At 37.3% G+C, this 14,814-nt stretch overlaps 1 protein-coding gene and 1 long non-coding RNA gene across 2 annotated transcripts in view; both read right to left on the bottom strand.

Moving 5' to 3' along the window:
• The window catches only part of LOC105528496, a 13,633-nt gene extending 2,571 nt beyond the window's left edge, over nucleotides 1–11,062 (bottom strand). The window contains exon 1 of the long non-coding RNA XR_001004362.1: nucleotides 11,030–11,062. This is a non-coding gene — a long non-coding RNA (uncharacterized LOC105528496). The remainder of the gene's footprint in view (nucleotides 1–11,029) is intronic.
• Nucleotides 1–14,814, bottom strand: part of LOC105528519 (inversin-like) — a gene marked incomplete at its 3' end in the record, with an annotated part of 125,518 nt that overhangs the window by 74,936 nt on the left and 35,768 nt on the right. The gene's annotated exons all lie outside the window — the stretch shown is intronic.

The raw sequence follows: 14,814 nt of genomic DNA, 5'->3' as shown, positions 1-14,814 counted from the left end.
ACTCCAGCCTGGGCAACAGAGTGAGACTCCATCTCTACCAAAAAAAAAAAAAAAAAAATTAGCCAGTTGCGGTGGCACACATCTATAATCCCAGCTACTCAGGAGCCTGAGGTAGGAGGATTCCCTTAGCCTAAAAAGGTCGAGGCTGCAGTGAGCCATGATCGTGCCACTGCACGTCAGTCTGGGTCACACAGTGAGATCCTGTCTCAAAAAAACAACAACAAAAAAAGTGCATTTGCTTTCAAGCTTTACTACAAATAATGCTGCAATTAAATAACCTTGTGCATACATTTCTTATTTTTACCACGTGTATAGAATAGATTCCCAGAAGTGACAATGTTAGATCAAAGGTAAATGCACATTCTGGTTAATTTTGCTGGATATTGTTATGTTTCCCTCCATAAGGGTTGTACCAATGCTATGGTTTGAATGTCCCTCCAAAATTCACGTTGAAATTTAATCGTCGTTATGTCAGTATCGAGGTGGGATCCCTAACAGGTGATTAGGCCATAGGGGCTCTGCCCTTATGAATGGATTACTGCTGTTTTCATGGGAGTAGGTTCCTGATAAAAGTGAGTTTGGTCCCCCTTTTCCTTCACTTGTTCTTGCCCTCTTTTGCCCTTCTACTTTCCACTGTGGGATGACACAGCTTGAAGTCCCCCAGCAGATGCTGATACCTTGATATTGGACTTCCCAGTCTCCAGAATTGGGGGAAATAAATTTCCTTCCTTATAAATTACCCAGTCTGTGGTAGTCTGTTGTTGCAACACAAAACAGGCTAAGGAAACCATTTCCATTTGATTCAGGAATATGTGAATGCTCATTTCCCTACAGTTTTGCCATCAGAACATGTTGTCAAACTTTCGGAGTTTTGCCAATCTGAGACATGAAGCATGTTATGTCTTTGTGATTTTAATTTTTATTTCTTTTATGATGAACAACATTGAGCATATTTTCTGTGAACTATCTAGATATACTCTTGCTCATTTTTATAGGGTCATTGGTCTTTTTCTTCTCTACTTTATATATGAGGAGTATTAAACCTTTGATAATGATATAATTTCCAAATATTGTTTCCAATTTGTCATTTTTTTTTTTAACTTTCCTTGCCACATTTTCTGGAAGGAAAAAGTCTTTCTTATCACTATGTAGTCATATTTATTAATCTTTTTCCTATCACTTCTGTATTTTGACTCACAGATAGAAAGTTTTCCTTACACCCAGATTCTTCACTGCAAACCTTCTTGGTATCTTTAACATTTTATAATATGTATAAGCCTTACAATTCAATTAAATAACAATTTAAAGCATGCACCTGTGTGCACCTGAATGCATACACACACACATACACACACACTTAGTTTACAATCTGTACAACACTGAAATAACCAAAGTTACATACATGAAATTTACAGTCATTACTTCAAACTACAGTCTAATATTTTAGCCCAAATTCCTTAAAAGAAAATGACTTGAAAAGAGATGAATGACAAAGTGACAGGAAAGACTTGAATAAAAGGACCCAAACCATGTCTTCTGAAATCTATAATTAAGATAAACTATGAGTATATGTCTAATAAACTGCCTGAAAATGAGTAGTTATGTTGGTGAAATGTTAATTTTACTATTATAAAATCTAAAACACCACATATTTAGACACAGGTTGAATTTAAAATACTTTGAGATATAGTGTAATGCCTGATACATATTAAATACTAAAAATTTATCTGTTGAACAAATAAATGAAAAAATAAATGAATGACATACCCATCAGAATTGGAAAGGTGAACAAGTGGATTCTGATAGATTATATAACATTTTTCGAGAGGCTGAGTTAATACTGATGACATAATTTAGACAAATATAGTAAAAGAATAAAACAACTTTTTAAATTAGTGAAGTTTATTTAGTACTAGTGTTTCAATGATTAAGGTTTTCTATAAGCAGGATCTATTTTAATACCAAAGATTAGGATGAGAATCCTGGTGACTCATAAGTGGGAGAGACGACAACTATACTGAATGGCCAACTAAGAATCAAGAGGACCTGGCTAGGTTACATGATGAACCCAATTCAATTCAGCAAGCATTGATTGAGTGTCGTTAAGTACTACTAGACATTGGAAATAAAAAAGATGACTAAGACACTCTTCCATATTAAGATGCTCATCATCTGCGGAGAAATAAAATGTGTAAACAAATAAATATATTTCAGTATCATAGGTGGTATAACAGTGGTTGAGTACACAAGGTACTGGAGGAACAAAGGATAGAAAGGTCAATTTTACCTAAGTATGTCTGGGAAAGTTCAAAATGTGGATACAATAAGATGCTGCATTTGGGTCCAAAAACCACAGCCATATTAATATAGGATGTAGTTTAGGCAGTTGTAAGTATAAAGCAGATTTAGAGCCTTTATTTGAAAAATCTTAAATATGAATCAACTGTATTTCATTGCTAAAATGTCAACAGTGATAGTCATGTAACACTCTGAGCTCATCAGACTGGCATTGTATTCTGTTGTAAGTATCACATTTTCAAGGGAATTTAGACAAATATGTGCATATCTGGTGAAAGCGATCAGGATGAGGAGACTTGAAAGCATATTATATGAAGAATGGGTGAAGGAACAGATAGTACTAAAACTGGAAGAAAATTTCTTCACTTGGCCAGAATGATTCTTTTATAAATACATAAGTCAGACGATGTCACTCCTTTGCTCAAACCCTTCTCATCTCATTCAGAGTGAAAATACATTCTTGACAATGGCCTATAAGGCCCTACAGGATCAGGCTACCATTCTTTCTCTTTCCTCATCTCCTACCGCTTTCCTTTTGGTCATTCATTATAAGGCATATATATATTTATTATTATTATTTCAGACAGTGTCTCACTCTGTTGTCCAGGCTGGAATGCAGTGGTGTGATCATGGCTTACTGCAGCCTCAACTTCCTGGGCTCAAGTGATACTCCCATCTCAGTCCCCCAAGTGGCTAGGACCACAGGCATGCACCACCATGACTGGCCAATTTTTAAAATTTTTTTTGTAGAGATGGAGTCTCCCTATGTTGCCCAGGCTGGTCTCAAACTCCTGGGCTCAAGTCATCTCCCGCCTTGGTCTCCCAAAGTGCCGGGATTACAGGCATGAAGACTAATTTATACTAATTTTCTTGTTATTTTGCAAAAATTCTATGCATGCTCCCATCTGAAGGCCTTTGTTCTGACTGCTCCTTCTGCCTGGAATGAATGCTCTTCCCTCAGCTGTTCACATGGCTAACTTTCTCACCTCCTTTAAGTCTTGCTTCAAATGTCACCATCTCAATGAATACTATTTTGATTGCTTAACCTAAAATTACAACCTTTCCTCCCCAGGTACCCCCTCCCTGGTTCTCTTAATCCCCCTCACTTTGGCATTTTAGTTATAATCTGTTGTCATATTTGTAAATGATCATCTGCACCTTGTAAAAGCTTAACAGCTAAAGGAGGTACAAGAGACCTCCTTTATTGGTCCTATGATTTGTCATAGGAAAAATGTTGTGCCCAAGAGTTGACAATATTCATACTATAGGAATAATAATCGTCCGGATTCCCTCTCATCCTTTTTTTGAGTTATAAACTATGAGTAGGAAAAAAACAAAACAAGAGGAAATTATGTAAACAAATATGACCCCATGACATAAGGTAATTAGAAAATTAATGCTCAAATTTTCTTTAGAATTTATGGTATATACAAAATTAATTTTTAAAAGGTTAAACGAAAGTAAATGGATTTGAAGTCCCTTTTTACCAGTCATAAAAATATTCGCTGGCCCTGTGCCCAGAGTTTAAAAGAAACCAGCATGAGTCTAATGAAAAACAAGCTGTAGGTTTCATGGAAATTCAATATATACTCTTTCTTTTCCTTTTAGTTTTTGATTGGTTTCCATGGGAATCTAGGCTTGTTAGATCTCTGAATCTATTCATGGAAAGCAGATGCTTGTATTTTCATGACTTGGTAAAAATGGGAGTCAGAGAAGAGATGAAGATGATTAGAAAATGAATATGATTGTAGGAAACATAATCATATTTCAAACAAAATTCCACAGCCATGTAGATTTTAAAACGAAATCTTCAAGGCTGCTCTACTGTGTTTGAGAGCTATCAAAAAGAAAAAACACTGGATTTAAGGAAAGAAGCTTTGGGTTCAAATCCTGAGTTCTGACCTATGAGACAGAAACCCTTCAGTACTTCTTTGGAGGTTTGACAGGAAAACTGGATCTGGGAATTACTCATGACCAGAAGAACAAGAAGTCTGAGAAAGGAACCTTTAGCAAAGTATGTAAATTTTCTCCCAGTGCAGCAGTATGAGGAACATTAAGATGAGAATCAGAAAATCAGGATAATTCGTCACTCTGCAAGTGACAAGGTGACCTTGAAGAACTTTTTCAAACTATACCTCAGTTTATTTATATAGAAAACACATAATATACAACTATTCCAACTGCTATGAAGCTACTATGAAGCTAAATGAAGTTTTTTTTTTCATACTAGAACCATGTTAGAAAAATTCAAAGTTGCGATTTCAATCAGAATGTGCTGACATGTTATTCCTTGTGACTATAAATTTTACCCATGTAAACAGAAGTACTTAAACTATAATCAAAGTGTTAAAGGACAGACAGGTTTTCATTTCAACTCTGGTTTTTTGTTTGTTTGTTTTGTTTTATTTTTGAGTCGGAGTCCCGCTCTGTCGCCCAGGCTGGAGTGCAGTGGCGCGATCTCGGCTCACTGCAAGCTCCGCCTCCCGGGTTCCCGCTGTTCTCCTGCCTCAGCCTCCCGAGTAGCTGGGACTACAGGCACCCGCCACCTCGCCTGGCTAGTTTTTTGTATTTTTTAGTAGAGACGGGGTTTCACCGTGTTAGCCAGGATGGTCTCGATCTCCTGACCTCGTGATCCGCCCGTCTCGGCCTCCCAAAGTGCTGGGATTACAGGCTTGAGCCACCGCGCCCGGCCTTCAACTCTGGTTTTGACTGGAATACTAATTTGAAAGTAAGATCCTAAATATTCGAAAGCAGCTTCTAAACTGGAAAATGAGAGGATACGTTTAGAGATAGTTTCTACATACATGTAAGAAGACAAACAATACTGGTTTAAAAACTCCAGAAGTTGGAATAAAATGAAGCAAGACTCTTCAGGACTTTCTCACTGCTTGGAGAAAGTAGCCTAGCCAGCACTGAAGTCAACTGCAAGAGCTGCCTAACATCACCACCTCAATCCAGAGGTTTCTTAAGATTCTAGGACAGGCCGGGCGCGGTGACTCACGCCTGTAATCCCAGCACTTTGGGAGGCCGAGACGGGCGGATCACGAGGTCAGGAGATCGAGACCATCCTGACTAACACGGTGAAACGCCGTCTCTACTAAAAATACAAAAATTAGCCGGGCGCGGTGGCGGGCGCCTGTAGTCCCAGCTACACGGGAGTCTGAGGCAGGAGAATGGCGTGAACCCGGGAGGCGGAGCTTGCAGTGAGTGGAGATCCAGCCACTGCACTCCAGCCTGGGCGACAGAGCGAGACTCCGTCTCAAAAAAAAAAAAAAAAAAAGATTCTAGGACATAAGAGTTTCAAATACTAAGATTTTCCTACATTTCTAAGTAATGTGGGCATCACAAATGTCTTTTGGTGCCTTCTTTCGGAAGCATACCAACAGCCAAAAACTCACAAACTATCACTAATTGCTTACTCTTCAGATACCCATTTGCTACATAGCTTGTGGTAGAATGGGCACTTATTAAATTGTTTTAAAATGGACTAATGAGTGGATACAGCCACAGAGATGCCTAGTAGTATCCACTGAAAATGTTTAACTAACTAAAGCAAAAGGTATGAGTAATGGCACAGAACCCAATTTTTTTTTTTTTTGGCTGCAATGAACATGTCTTATCTACATAACAAAAAGAGTTGAAGAAAAACAATGACAATATTTGAAACATGGCAGTCTGTTACCTTCAGACAAGATTATGGGAGTTCTACTGTCACTTTAACAATATTAGTTCATTTACATAACACAGTCAAATCCCAGATCTAAAGTTGTTTTCATACATATGCTGTACCATGTAAGTCACCAAGATAAAAAAATGACTTTTCTTGACATGGATGGAATGTATATGTGTTGGCTTTATAGAAGGACTGAAATAGAGGTTGAGAATGTACAAAGAATGGAGGCGATTTATAATATAGATTCTTCATTTAAAATATTTTGTAGCTCTAAATAACAGCTTTAATTAAAATCTTTTCATTTTAATGTGTTAAACATAAAATCTAATTCTTCTACTGCCTCTTTTCCTGTGCTAATATTTTACTTATGCTTCAGCTGTTTAAATGTTGCTGCACAGTTTAATTACTTTTCTTTGCACTAGAGTAATTTGTCTGGTGCTTGTTGCCTATGGCATTATATCCTTTGTAAACTTGCAGTTACCTTATGTCTATATCTTTCCCTTGGAATTTTCTGCCATTTCCCAGTCTTGCTCAAACATATCTATTTCTATTAACCTTTTTGCTGCCATCATTTTAGAAATAACTTACTTTTACCTTAAAATTTTTGCATAAAATGCATTCAGATGGTTCAAAAAATAATACAAAAAGGTACATAATAAAAGCTTTCTCCCACCTCTGCTCTAATCTGCCCCATTCCTTCCTCTACCTTCGCTCTGGATAAATCATTTTATTAGTTTCTTATATGTCTTTAGAAAGGTTTTACATTCTTAATCTTTTTGGTGTTTTTTTGTTGGTTTGTTTATTTCTCTCTTTTTTTTTTTTTTTAGAGACAAGGACTCACTCTGTTGTCCAGGCTAGAGTGTAGTGGCACAATCATAGCTTACTACAGCCTCAAACGCCTAGGCTCAAGCTGATTCTCCAGACTTGACCTCCTGAGAAGCTGGGATTACAGGTGCACGTGGCCTTGCCCAGCTAATTTTAAAATTTTTTTTTTTTTTTTTTGTAGAGACAGGCTCTTGCTTTGTTGCCCAGACCGGTCTCAAACTCCTGGCTAATGCAAACAATCCTCCTGTTTTGGTCTCCCAAAGTGCTGGGATTATAGGCATAAGTCACGACACCTGGTATTGTTTATTTTATTTTTTAATTTTCTTTGCAATTTATAGTCTTAATTTTACATAGTCTTATTTTTAACCCATCTCTTATTCACTTAACAATACATCTTGAAGGTATTTCCATTTTAATAGACAGACACCATCGCCATTCTTTTCACAGTTTCCTAGTTTTCCATTGTATAAATGTACCACATTTTTTAAACCAGATTCCTATTGATGGGCATTTGGGTTGCTTTCAACCTTGTTTTTGTAAATATTGCTGCCATAAAAAACTTCTACATATATCACTTCTTACTTGTGCAGGCTTATCTTTAGGATAAATTACCAGAAATGGAATTGCCTGGTCAAAGGGTATATGCATTTGCAATTTAGATAACTATCCTAGGAGCAGAGTATGAAAAAACTTATTTATCCACGGCCTCACCAACAAAATGAGGCGATAGGTGGGAAAAAAAATCTTAGCATAGTTTTAATTTGCATGACTTTTATATGTATATTTGAACATATTTTCATATGCTTGAGGGTCATTTTAATTTCTTTTAATGTAAACTGACCGCTGATTTTTCTCTAGGTTGCTTATCAATTCCAAGGAGCAATTCATATTTGCCCACGGTTGTAAGTGAAGATGTATTTCCCAGGTTGTCTTTGGCTTTATGTTTGTGGTTCAAGAAAGTCATTTTACAGAAGACTGAGTAAGTAGAGGTCCTGTACAGGTCTACAGAAGACTAGGCATATAAAACTAAGCATATAGTTGTGTTTTGCCCAATGTCATACAATTCGTGGCTGAGTTAAGTCTATAATTGAGTTAATATGTGATTAGACAGAAGAGGTAAAGGGGAAAGAAGAGAATGATAACTAATTCAACACAATAATTTAACAAATCCATTCAACTAACATATATTTAGCACCTACTATGTGCCATGCAGTTTTTAAACCCAAGTGACTAAAAGAACACAGTATCATAAACTGATGAAGGACAATCAAAGCAAGGAATTGAAAACAGGTACTCTAACAAGTACATGTACACCTACGTTCACGGAAGCACACTATTCACAATAGTGGAAACAGCACTTAGATGAATGAATAAATAAACTGTGGTATATACACACAACAGAAAATATTATTCATCAATAAGTTAGCTATATACTGTCGACTAGAAGCTTATTCTAAGATACTATCTCTGTTATTTTCTCTTTCCCTTCTAAATCACTTAATTTCACCTAAGAAACTGTCTTTTAAACTCTAGACTCATTAAAAAAAGTTAATAAATACAGTGTCATTGGTTTTATGAAAGACAGAAAATATTATTCATCCATAAAAATGAAGTACTGATACATGTGACAGCTTGGATGAACCTCAAAAACATTATCCTAAGTGAAAAAAAGCCAGACACAAAGGTCATATATGATTCCTTTTTACATGAAATATCTATAAATCCATAGAAACAGAATGCATGTTGGTGGTTGCCAGGGGCTAGGAAGACAGGGCAATGGAGACAAACTGTTTGATGGATAAGAGGTTTTACTTTAGAGTGATGGAAATGCTTTGGAACTAGATAGAGGTAGTGGTTGCACAACATTATGAATGTACAAAATCTCCCCGAATTGCTCACTTTAAAATGGTTATTTTGGCTGGGTGTGGTGGCTCACGCCTGTAATCCTAGCATTTTAGTGGGCCAAGGCGGGCTGACAGCTTGAGCTCAGGAGTTGGAGACCAGCCTGGGCAATAAGGCGAAACCCGTCTCTACAAAAAATACAAAAATCAGCTGGGCGTAGTGGCACGTGCCTGTAGTCCCAGCTACTTGGGGGGCTGAGGCAGGAGGATCACTTGAACCCAGGAGGTTGAGGCTGTAGTGAGCCCTGATCATGCCACTGCACTCCAGCCTGGGTGACAAAGTGAGACTCTATCTCCCCCCTCCCCCCAAAAAAGGGGTTAATTTTATACTATGTGTATTTCACCTCAATAAATTGTTTTTAAAAATCAGATGACGGGACTGATTACAGGTAAAAACGTAAGGTCTTGTTTCAGATATGTTGAAATTGAGATTTTGGGAAGATATCCAGGTAGAGATTTCTAGAAGATAGCTGGAAATATAAGTCTGGAATTACGGGAGAGGCTAGGGCTAGAGACAAATATCTGAGGGAAAATGGCTGAAAGTTACAGAAGTAGATGAGACCTCTGACAGGTAGAATATATAGAAAGACTTTTATCTTGGGGCAGAAATAGGAGCTAAAGGAAAAGAGTTAATAAAGAAAACAATGAACTATCAAATGAGTAGGAGAAAAATAAGTTACTGCAGTATCAAAGTCCAGAGAAAATTCTGAAATGAACAAGTGGTCAATATATCAATGAATCAGAGAAATACAGAAGTACAAGTACAAGAACTAAGAAAGGAGTAAGCCTAGGTAAATTAGGTCACATTGTGCATCATGAAAACAACAACAAATTTCTGTACCCTATAATATAAAACAAAGCAGCACAAAATATGTTTGTAAAAGAAAGCTCTCCCTACATATTTTCATCTGTTTTGATTAAATAATGTTTCCACAAGAAAAACCATCAATAAGCCTGGGCATGGTGCTCACGCCTGTAATCCCAGCACTTTGGGAGGCTGAGGGGGGTGGATTGCTTGAGGTCAGGTGTTTAAGACCAGCCTGACCAACATGGTGAAACCCCGTCTCTACTAAAAATACAAAAATTAGCCAGGCGTGGTAGCAGGCCCCTGTAATCCCTGCTACTCTGGAGGCTGAGGCAGGAGAATCACTTGAACCCAGGAGGCGGAGGTTGCAGGGAGCCGAGATCACGCTGCTGCACTCCAGCCTGGGTGACAGAGCAAGACTCTATCTCGAAAGAAAAAAAAAAAAAGCAAACCATTCATAAAAGTAATTTAAAAACAAAAGTTGAAATCAATAAAATTACAAGGTTAAAGACTCTTTATCAAAAGTATCTAACTAGGATCTAGGCCTATATGCATCCCTTTTGATTTAAATAAAACAGATTTGTTTGAGCAAATGACAGAGCTGGAAAGGGTAGGAACTGGGTACAGAAACATTAATGGTTGAAGTATATGATAATGTTTCTTCAACTCAAATATAATATTTCCAATTAAAGAATAAAAAGATGTTGCTCTGAGGGTTAAATGTATAAGGAGATATATATATATATGTTTTTCTTTTAGACATAATGTTACTCTTGTCACCCAGGCTGCAGTGCAATGGCATGATCTCAGCTCACTGTAACCTCCACCCTTTGGGTTCAAGCGATTCTCCTGCCTCAGCCTCCTGAATAGCTGGGATTACAGGCACATGCCACCACACCAAGCTAATTTTTATATTTTAGTAGAAATGGGGTTTCACCATGTTGGCCGGGCTGGTCTTGAACTTCTGACCTCAGGTGATCCACCTGCCTCAGTCTCCCAAAGTATTGGTCTGGGGAGGTGTGAGAGGAGCAGCAGTAGTCCCCTATATCCCTAAGGTGTCCTTTCCTATTCAGTCTCCCCTACTTTAGGGCCAAAACATCTCCCTCTAATCAAAAGAAAACCTACAGATCCTTGTTTTCCCATCTGTAAAATAAGAATAATTTCCAAGGGCCCTTCCAATTTTCATATTTTATAATTGATTGTCAAGAATATTCACATACATTCTAAGTTCATGGCATATTCATTCATTGAACAAACATTCCTACTGTGTATATCTAAATTTTCCAACTGTCCTTTCGCTTTTTTTTTTTTTTTGAGACGGAATCTCCCTCTGCTGACCAGGCTGTAGTGCAGTGGCGCGATCACGACTCACTGCAACTACTGCCTCCCAACTTCAAGCGATTCTCCTGCCTCAGCCTCCCATGCAGCTGGGATTACAGGCGCGTGCCACCATCCCTGGCCAAGTTTTGTATTTTTAGTAGAGATGGGGTTTCACCATGTTGGCCAGGCTGGTCTTGAACTTCTGACCTCAGGTGATCTGCCCACCTCAGCCTCCCAAAGCACTGGGATTACATGCTTGAGCTACCGCGCCCAGACCCAACTGTCCTTTCTGTTCCCATCTCCCCAGTGACTTTGATCCATCAATAATCCATTCTTTCTCCTAAATTTTTGGTGTCTCCTTTTCCTTAACATTTAAACATGTTCAAATATCTCTCATCTATTAGATTACAAGAGACTTAAAAGACTTATCAACCAAATGCAATGTACAGACCTTGTTTAGGTCCTGATTTGAATAAATCAACTGTAAAAAAAAGTTTAAGATATAATCAGGAAAATTTGAACACTGATTAGTAATAATATTACAGAATTATCACTAATTTTTTTTGGTACAATGATATTGTGGGGATATATGAATTAGATATATACTGAATATAAACTGAAATATTTATGGATGAAATAATAGAATATATAATAAAACAGTTTGGTTGGAGTCTACAGAAAGAAGTTTATGAATTAATATTTACAGAAAGTGGGTGATGATTATACTGGGAGAGATTCATTATTATTTATTAAAAATTTTCCCACCACAATTTCTTCTGTTAACACTTTTCCTGATCAAAAACCCCATTAATCAATCACTCATACTGTCTCCATATCCTCATTTCCTGTTTAATCAACAGTGATATATAGCCAGCTTGTATGTCCACTAAATACCATTGCTCTTCCTAAGGTCACTTTCTAACTGAAAAATCCAATGAAAGCCTTTTAATTTTTATCATATTTATATCCATCCATTTATTGAGTCATTTACTGGAAAAGGAACTATTCAAATCTTAGCATCATAGTAAAAAAGATGAAACAAATGGATCCTCTTCTGCTTGAAACCTGTTCCTCTGGCCCCATAACACTACTCTGATCTAGTTCTCCTATCTTTTACTGTCTCCTTTGTAAGTTTATTTTCTGTAAATAAACCTTAAATATTGGTGCTTTCTATTTCTGATCCTCTTCCCATCTATAAACCACACCTGAGCACTTCACCTACTTCTATGGTTTCTATATGTATACTAATAACTCCAGCCAAGACCTCACTTTGGAGATGCAAATGAGTATATCACAATTCATGCTAGTCATTACCACCGAAGTCTAAAATTCCATTTTTCACAACTGAACTCGATAATTTCCTCTCAAAATTGTACCTTGACTAGTATATCCTACCTCTATGAGTCAGGTCATTAAGAGCTAGGAATACCAATCAAAAGGTTCAGTAGTAAAACAGGATAGATATCTAGAGGTTATGGAGCCAATAGTATTGAAAATGCAGCAAAGACAAATGGTATAAGCAGAATAGAACAGTGATTCTCAAAATGTGTTGCCTACATCATCATCATCACCTGGGAACTTGTTAAGATAAGCAAATTCTCTGGCCCCACACCAGCCCTGCTGAATTAAAAACACTGGTGGTGGGGCCCAGACGTCTATGTTTTAACAAGTCCTCCAAGTGATTCTGCTGCATGTTTATCTGAGAACCCCTGGAAAAGAGCATAGACACAGGGCTTTCATGTAGCTCCTGAGGCTAAGGATGGGGGAAATTCGACCTGAGTGCTTAACAGTCTAGGTCAGGAACCATTCTTGACTCCATCCTCCCTTACCTACCCTACAAATAATGTCTACCAAGTTCTGAACATTTTATCATTTTTTAAATAACACTTTAAAAATTGAGAATATAACATATACAATAAAGTGCATAAATCTTAAGCACACAGACTGATACCTTTTAATGTAACCAACACACACACACACATAGAACATTTTCAGCACCCCTGAAAGCTTAGTCATATTCTTCTCAGTCATTACCCATCTTTTAGGTAACCACAAATCTGATTTGAATCACCATAGATTAGTTTTTCTTGCTCCTGAGATTCATATGAACAGCAAATAAATTTTTTATAAGTATCTGACTTGTTCCACTCAACATAATGTCTATGAAATTCACTTATGTGGCTGAACATGTCAGCAGTTCATTCATGTAGTGTTCCATTGTAGGAATACATCACAATTTAGCTACCCATACACCTGTTGGTACGTATTTGGGTTGTTTGCATTATTAAGAATATTTGCTTCTATAAAGAAGAGACACAAATGGCCAACAAACATGAAAAAATGCTCAACATCACTAATGATCAGGGAAATGCAAATCAGAACCACAATGCAATACCATCTTACTCCTTTAAGAATGGTCGTAATCAAAGAATAAAAAAACAGTAGATGTTGGTGTGGATGGGGTGATCAGGGAACACTTCTACACTGCTGGTGGGAATGTAAACTAGTACAGCCGCTATGGAAAACAGTGTGGAGATTCCTTAAGGAACTAAAAGTAGAACTACAATTTGATCCAGCAATCCCATTACTGGGTATCTACTCAGAGGAAAAGAAGTCATTATACGAAAAAGATACTTGCTTATACATGTTTATACCAGCACAATTCACAATAGCAAAATTGTGGAACCAACCCAAATGCCCATCAATCAACCAGTGGATAAAGAAACTCTGGTGTATAGATATACACAATGGAATACTACTCAGCCTGAAAAAGGAATGAATTAACAGCATTTGCAATGACCTGGATGAGATTAGAAACTATTATTCTAAGTAAAGTAACTCAGGAATGGAACATCAAACATCATATGTTCTCACTGATATGTGGGAGCTAAGCTATGAGGATGCAAAGGCATAAGAATGACACAATGGACTTTGGGGACTTGGGGGGAAAAGTGGGAGGGGGGGCAAGGGATAAAAGACAACAAATATGGTGCAGTATACCATAGGCTGCACCATGGTTCTCACAAATGGGTGCACCAGGTTCTCACAAATGGGTGCACCAGGTTCTCACAAATCTTCACTAGAGAACTTACTCATGTAACCAAATACCACTTTTACCCCCAATAACTTATGGAAAAATAGAATTTAAAAAAAGGAATGTCTGTTTTTCTAAATAAAACTATCATGTAATTCTCATACATGTCTTCTGGTAGGAGGCACTTATTTTTCTTAGGTATTACAACCGGGCTGGGAGCATGAATTGAGATGAGGGGTGTGTGTATGTGTGTGTGTGTTCAGCTTTGGCAGATATAGTCAGATAATTTGTGAGAGTGAATGTACTAATTTACATTCTCAACAAAAATGTTGGAGAGCTCCAGTTGTTCCATATCTTCACCATCAATCAATACTGATTGCCAGACTTTTTTACTTTACACATTCCACTGGTCATGTAGTGGTAACTCATTGGAGTTTTAATTTGCTTCTGATTAGTAATGATGTTGTATACCTTCTCATGTGTCTTTTAGGCACCTGGATATAATCTTTTAGGAACTAGGGCTACATGTTTCAACATGAATAAGTTTCAAATACATAATATTAAGTTGAAAAAGCAAGCTGGTAAATGGCACACAGTATAATACCATTAATTTAAAGATGTAAAATAATATGGTTTATGCATAATAGTGTATGTGCACATGTACACACACACACACACACACATAAAGGTAGAAACATATGCATGGGAATTGAAACCACCAAAATCAAGGCAGACTGAGGAGACAGGGAAAGAAGGGCATTGGAAGATAAATGGAAGCTTTCAAGTGAATCTATAGTTTCGTTTAAAAATTCTGAAGCAAAAATAAGAAATGCTCAGTTTGATCTCTTCTAGGTATTAGGTACCTAATGTTTTTTCTGTTCTCCATTGTTTTTTGTTTGTTTGTTTTTGTTTTTTTGAGATGGAGTCTCACTCTGTTGCCCAGGCTGGAGAGCAGTGG

The sequence above is a fragment of the Mandrillus leucophaeus genome, unplaced genomic scaffold (genome assembly GCF_000951045.1).
Source record: "Mandrillus leucophaeus isolate KB7577 unplaced genomic scaffold, Mleu.le_1.0 Scaffold1181, whole genome shotgun sequence".
Classification (NCBI taxonomy): domain Eukaryota; kingdom Metazoa; phylum Chordata; class Mammalia; order Primates; family Cercopithecidae; genus Mandrillus; species Mandrillus leucophaeus.
The sequence above is the reverse complement of the archived record's forward strand: the minus strand, read 5'-3'. Positions and strand labels throughout refer to the sequence as shown.